Source organism: Lactuca virosa, chromosome 8 (genome assembly GCF_052849685.1).
Source record: "Lactuca virosa cultivar CGN04683 chromosome 8, Lactuca_virosa_CGN04683_v6, whole genome shotgun sequence".
NCBI classification, from domain to species: Eukaryota; Viridiplantae; Streptophyta; class Magnoliopsida; order Asterales; family Asteraceae; genus Lactuca; species Lactuca virosa.
Window position 1 is genome coordinate 330609315 of NC_136433.1, and position 6948 is coordinate 330616262.

At 34.1% G+C, this 6948-nt stretch overlaps 1 long non-coding RNA gene across 1 annotated transcript; it reads left to right on the forward strand.

Annotated features, from left to right (window-relative positions):
• The first annotated feature begins 447 nt into the window (after positions 1–447).
• LOC145129065 (uncharacterized) lies at positions 448–1233 on the forward strand. Its single transcript, XR_013717277.1, has 4 exons — positions 448–534; positions 601–667; positions 767–851; positions 1080–1233. It is a non-coding gene; the product is annotated as an uncharacterized LOC145129065 (long non-coding RNA).
• Positions 1234–6948: the final 5715 nt, after the last annotated feature.

A 6948-nucleotide genomic window follows, 5' to 3' on the forward strand; every position in this document is an offset into this window, starting at 1 on the left:
TTCATGTGATTTGATTTGAGATGACGATTGATTCTCTGCATATAGACAGGATAATAGATTTTGCTTATGGGTATCCAAGCTTTGCAGTCTTTGTGGGAGTGCTCTCTTCAAAGGAAAACCTGCAACTGCTGATGTTGTATATATAATATCATATTCATAGCCTATTTCAATTCTTTAATTTAATGGCTCAAATATATGAAATATCTTTTAAAATTGTTATTGAGGTTCTTTACATTTTTGTTGGTAGGTAGAGTTTGTTGGGGATGCCATGTGTTGGAACACACACATATTCTCTGCGGTTTCTGGTATGAAGTAATTATTTTGGTGAATGGTATTGTATGCATTTTTGTTATGATTACGATTAATTAGGTATAAACAATATATTGATTGTTTTTATTTTTATGTATTTTTAGGTGGAAGTGCATTTTGTAATGGGCAAAAAAATCATGTTAAGGTTGAACGATCTCTACTGGTGACTGGGTTTGGATATGACTCGCCTTAGGATAATTGGCAAAATAATGATTAAAACTACCTGTATGTGGCTTCAAGCATCTGATGTTTAATTTCAATTGAAGCATTAAGTGTGTGTTTTGTATGCAGGTTTAACATGGTACTTTGCTGGATAATAATGGTATTCAGAAGCTCCATCTAAATAGTACTGATATAGGTAATGAAGTTACATTCTCATCTATTTTATTTATAAAATTTGAAAATTTCAATATGTTAATTGTTGTGTGAAAGAGTCTGATGTATTTCCATGTTGCAGGAAGCGACAGACTATTGCTGAGCTGTTAAACAAGAACTCAAATTTGCTCAAACTTGAACTCAACAACAATTTTATTGATTATTGTGTAATTTTTTTTTCTTTTATCATCTGCTTTTTTTAAACAGAGACTTACAAATGACCATTATCGTTATATTTTATAGCATTAACGTTAGCATTACGTGAAGGCTGATATCATTTTTTTTTAAATTTACTCCCTCCCTCCCCTTTACCATTATCGTTATATTTTATCATCTATTCCTTTCTTATAGTTCTGTGTCTCAAGTAAATTTACTTTTCCGCCCCTTTCTTGCAGGACTGTTGAATGTACTCACGTCGTTATCCAATATAGCATCTTACTTTCATTTGCTTATTCTAATTTTTTAAAATTTTGTAATATTTTTCCTTTTTATACCATCATACTTACAAACTACGATGCTATTGTGGATAAAACTTTATTACGAATGAATTTTTTCTATATCCCATTTTATATTCAACTTTTTTTTGTCTATAATTTCAGTTTGAACATCAAGCTTGGGGCAGGTGACATTAGTTTTTAATAATGATTTATTCTATGTCGCATGAACCTGTAGTAAGGTACCACAATTTGATTTGATGTTCATAACAGCAGGGATATATAGTTGCTTTCAATATTTTTTAACTATAAAGAATGTGTAACAAATGGGCTTCTTTTGATTTCCTTGTGACAAAGCTTTTTCTTTCTTTCATTTTCATCATAAACCATCGCTTACAAACCTTTACAGCATTTTGCATTAATTCATTGCAAGATCAGCCAACTATATTTAATTTGGTATTTAAAAAAAATACCCTTGGCGCCAACGGCGCGGCTAATTCCTACTAGTTATTTATTAAAGGCCAAAGAGTATAATACATTGAAGTTGGTCGTCTTTTAAAATTAAGCGAAGATAGTCAAGAAATATGTGGAATGAAGATATATTAGGGGTCCTCGAACTGAAAATTGACTCAAGTTGAGGGACCATTTGATAAATATAATTTTCTTCCTTGTAGTATATGCTTACGTGGTCACTAAGCCACCAATTGTGATTACATGGTGGAGTATAGAAACCAGAAAGTTCTCTTAACCCTAACTTAAACTAATAATTTTTTTATAATGATCACACATAAAATCACTAATCTATTTTTAAATTATATTATTTTCTCAAAAAGGATTCGATATTCAATTACTTAGGGGTGTTAATGGGGCGGTTTGGTTTGATTATTAGTTAAAACCGAACCATTACTATTATGATTGGTTAATACATTTTGATAGCCATTGGGTATGGTTAATATTGGTTATGGTTAATGGTTTTTTTGGTTAACGATTTTGGTTAATGGTTAATATTGGTTAACCATAATGTTCAAAATAATATAAATGGCGAAAGTATATTGGCATAAAAAATGAAAAAAGAATATAAAAAAGTCTTCGGCGCCAATGTTTGTAACTTAGCTTATAGTAATAGAATAAAATATGTATCTTTAATACTTAGAGTGAGATAACACATAGTCACATTCAAAATAAAAAACATTCAATAAAAATATAAAACATTAAAAAAATTGACATAAATAATTTCATATATTGATAATTGATATTAATATTAAAAGAGACAAACATTCATAATATGTGCTATCTAGATAAAAAAACAATCACTCATATACATTCAATGTGATTAAGTCAATAAACAGTAAATAAAAAAAAGCCAAAAAAAATTAAAAAAAATACAGTCTTAATATATCACAAAGTCAAGAAGAACCAAAACTTAACTTACCTAGAAGTCTTGATTATAAAGTCAAAAAATCATTCGAATAGGACTATAAAGTCAAAACAATCTTTGATTATGATTAATTGTGTGAGAAGCCTTTGATTAGGATTATGAGTGTGAAGATTAAACTAATTGTGAATAATGTTTACAAAATTGTAGAATTTGCCGATTAGGAATTACAACATTAATCAATAATCAAATTCAATGCATGATTGGAAGATTGTGTGTGTCTGCATGATCAACCTTTGCCTTTGATGATCTGATTGCTCGTTCGTCTCCTGATAAGTGATGATTAATGGATTATAAATGTGTCTTAAGTAAGTTTGACAATATTATTTTATATATAATCTATAATTTTTATATATCTATATATCTTATTAAAATATAAAGTTAGCGGTTCGGTTAATAATTGTTCGGTTAACCAATAAAACCATAACCGAACCGTTAATTATCGGTTAACAAAAATTAGAAACCGAACCAACGATTTTTAAAATGGTTCGGTTATTATGGTTCGGTTATATCGGTTAATTTGGTTTTGGTTCGGTTTTTCGGTTATTATGCTCACCCCTCGTTTTCAGGTATTTCAAAGGGATCGGTATTCTGGAAGCTTTTGGAAGCAACTTCAGTGCATTTTTAGAGTTTAAGCTAAAACACCTGAGGAAGCCGAAAGCTGAATTAGAATAGCTGAAACTGAAGTTTTCGAGTCTGGATCGTGCATTTTTGTAGTTACGCTGTAACATCCCAAAACTCAAGACCAAAAATTTCATTTTAATTAAGTTATTTTATAAAACCATCAGTATAAAAACATTCATAATAATATCTCATGTCAAAACCAGAGTGTCAATAATCAAAACATATTATCATAAAAACATATCAGAGTGTAATCCCAAAGATCTTATGTGCGGAAAACATAGTGTGATGCGTTGCGATCAAGCAGACTCCTTTCCTTTGAAAACGAGTACCTGAAACCAAAACTGTAAACCGTAAGCACGAAGCTTAGTGAGTTCCCCCATCATACCACATACCATACAACAAACATACTGTCGGGCAATTTTGGGGTGCCCGACCTACCCATGTCAAGCAGTTCTAGGGTGCTGACCTACCCTGCCAGGCGATTCTGGGGTGCCCGACCTACCCATGTCAAGCAGTTCTGGGGTGCTGACCTACCTTTGTCAAGCAGTTCTGGGGTGCTGACCTACCCTCCGGTTTATCCCAACCAGTTTCGGGGACTATTTCACCCCTACTACTACCACACAAAGCATAGCATAAACATACTGTCAGGCATATCTGGGGTGCCCGACCTACCCTTCTGTCCTAACAACCGAACTTGAGGACTATTCCCCTCCTACTACCACTATCACATATAACATATCATGCTAGCACATAAACATATCATGTAGTAGCAAGCCTAGATAATTATCACAAAGACAACCATCTATCAACAACTCCTGCTGGTGGGTCGGCATTGTGGCCGTAGACCCACCCCTACTGGAAGGTAACTCACCTCACACTGCTGAAGTCCCACAGACGAAAACTCTAGCTGTTGGATGACAAATTCCCGATATGTTAACATCAAAATAATACCCAATTAATAATTGGGTTCCAACACATAACCATAAGTACATACTTGGGGTAAATACTACTTTACCCCTAACTTAGCTTTACTCAAGCCCAAGGCCCAATCGAAAGGCCCAAAAGTCAAACTGGGAATCAAAGCCCAACATATGGCCCAATTTTCCAAATTGGGCCCAAACCTTTACATGGTCTTATTCTGAGGCCCAACCATTTAGTCCAGTCCAAACATTTGGCATTTCTAATGGCCTAATATCTCATAATCATAAAGGCCCAATTATGGCTCATCTATGGCCCAATTTTCCAAATTGGGCCCAAACCTTCACATGGGCCTTACCCTAAAGCCCATTAAATTATCCTAGTCCATATGATTGTTCTTGGATGGTCCATCAATATCTCAATCACCAAAGCCCAATAGAAAAGCCCACTCAAAGCCCAAGTGAAATTAGGGTTTCACATAAAATGACAATTAGAGTTAAGTGTTTCTTACTTGACCCATTAAGGACTTAATCCATTAAGCTCATTAATCTATTGGGTAAATGTAACATACACGTTCAGTTTTCGTGTTATGTAATTTTAAAAGTGAAAAATATATTGAATTTGAGCATTGAGTTCTAACAGATAGTTTTTACTAGAAATGAAGTAAAACTATGTTTGTAATCACTCGGAAAATATTGGAAATCTTATGAGATTCCAATCTAATGTCAAATATTGAAATTAACGAAAATATAAAGTTGAAAATAAGTAAAATTATATTAATGAAAGTTGTAAAGAATCTCGTTAGAAACATTTAGGCGAAAACCTCACCGAAATCCAAGTTATAACGAAGAAGTTATGACTATTTGAAGTTTCGCGACAGAACCGGCACGACGCCGTATGACGTAAAAAGTGAGTTTTTGATAAACTATTTTTTTAGCCCTAGTGATCTAAATGAAAGTCGTAGTATTCGTTAAACCAAGAATTTTCATTAAAAGAACGTCCAAATCTGACTTCGTATGAGGAAGTTATGATTTTTTTAAGTTTCGGAATACCAGTAGACAACTAAAAACTCGAAATAAAGATTGAGTGATTTTTAGCCGACGCAACCTAAACGAGAATCAAAGGTCTCGTCAATAGTAGTACAACGGTAAAAAGACAGACGAAAACAGACGTCAGATGAAGAAGTTATGAAATTTTAACGGACTTTTCTTGTCCCGACCCGTTAAAAATATAATATTAAAAATGAAGTCAAAATTAGCCGACGAAGTCTAAACGGAAGTTGTAGAGTATAATCTCACCTACGCATGGATATAAAGAACGCAAAAACAGAGCTAGTATGCAAAAAATATGAATTTTTGAAGTTTTTAAATAAAAATTATGGGTTATCCGAAGGGTACGCCCAGCGTACTTCGCACGTATGCGACCCAGAGCCAACCATGTCCCCCTTCTTCGCATGATAGCCACGTAGTGGACACGTCCGAGCCACGTGCCTTTCATTCGGATCATCGGACGCGTGTCCCGTACGCCCCGCGTACCGAGGAACTACCCCCCGCGTAGTGAGCTGCTTTGGACCCTATAAAAGGGATGCGAGGCTACCCGTATTTTGGTTGCGAATTCCTTTCACTCTAAAACCCCTTTTTACCCACTTTTAACCCCCCGAAGTCCCGATATCATTCCCGACACCCGAAGCAAGTCTCGACACTCCGAAGTTCCCGAGAAAATTATATTTTCGAGCCGAAACTCTGCCCGAGTAAGGCCAGTTTTCAACTAAAATCCCCGGTTTCGTCACAGAAAGTCATATTTAGAGCCGAAGTGCTGCCCAAATTATCATTTAATCCCCGGTTATTTCACGGTGAGTTCAATACATAGGAACAATTGTATGTTATGTGTTATATGTGCTATGTGTTTTTCCGTGTTATCATCTCGTGTTATTATTTCTGCTATTATGGTAGCAAAATTGTACCTTTGACCATGTGATCAGTGAAATGACTTAGATTCACGGTGGTACTGGTATGTAGCATCTGGCCATGTAGAGCATGTCTCGTAAGAGAATGACCTCTACTCTATGGCATTGGCAGAAGTTAGATAGGGCTAAAAGCCTGAAATCTACCAAAATGGTTAATCAGAAATAATATGTCTTCTGTGCCATTTGTGCCAAAGTGTTATTGATGTATATCAAGTATTGAAATTGTTATGTCTCATTGATTGTATATCATTGAATCAAATCATCGATTGATATGGAAAGCTTGTCGTATTTCACATATGCCTTTGTTGTTCCTTGTACCCCTTTGCTTCTGCCATATTAAAGTATATATATATATATATATATATATATATATATATATATATATATATATATGACATAACGTTATAATGTATCTATTATTGAACTCACTAAGCGTCACCGATTACCCCTCTCAGTGTTTAACAAATGCAGGTAATGAGAATCCAGTATAGTCATATACTGTTGGAAGATTTAGAATAGTTTATACTATTACTTTTGTACTTAGGTTTACGTTTGTATAAAAGCGTAAATATCCTGGGTAGTTATATAATATACTATAACTTAGTCGGTTTGTATCCAGTATTTTGTAATCACACTGTCAATGTAAAATATTATTTATAAATATGCACGTAGCATGTTTTGGAGTAACAATATTGTGAAGTATGAAAGTTTGGGTCTTTCAGAAATACGAAAGGGGTTCTTTCAATCATGGTATCAGAGCAGTGGTTTAAGTGAACTAAATTCCACGGATTGATATTTAGACTTAAACCGCCAGAAGTTCAATATATGAACGGATTCATTAGGAGTATATGGATACAAACCACAGGAAACACTTAAGTAAAGTGTTA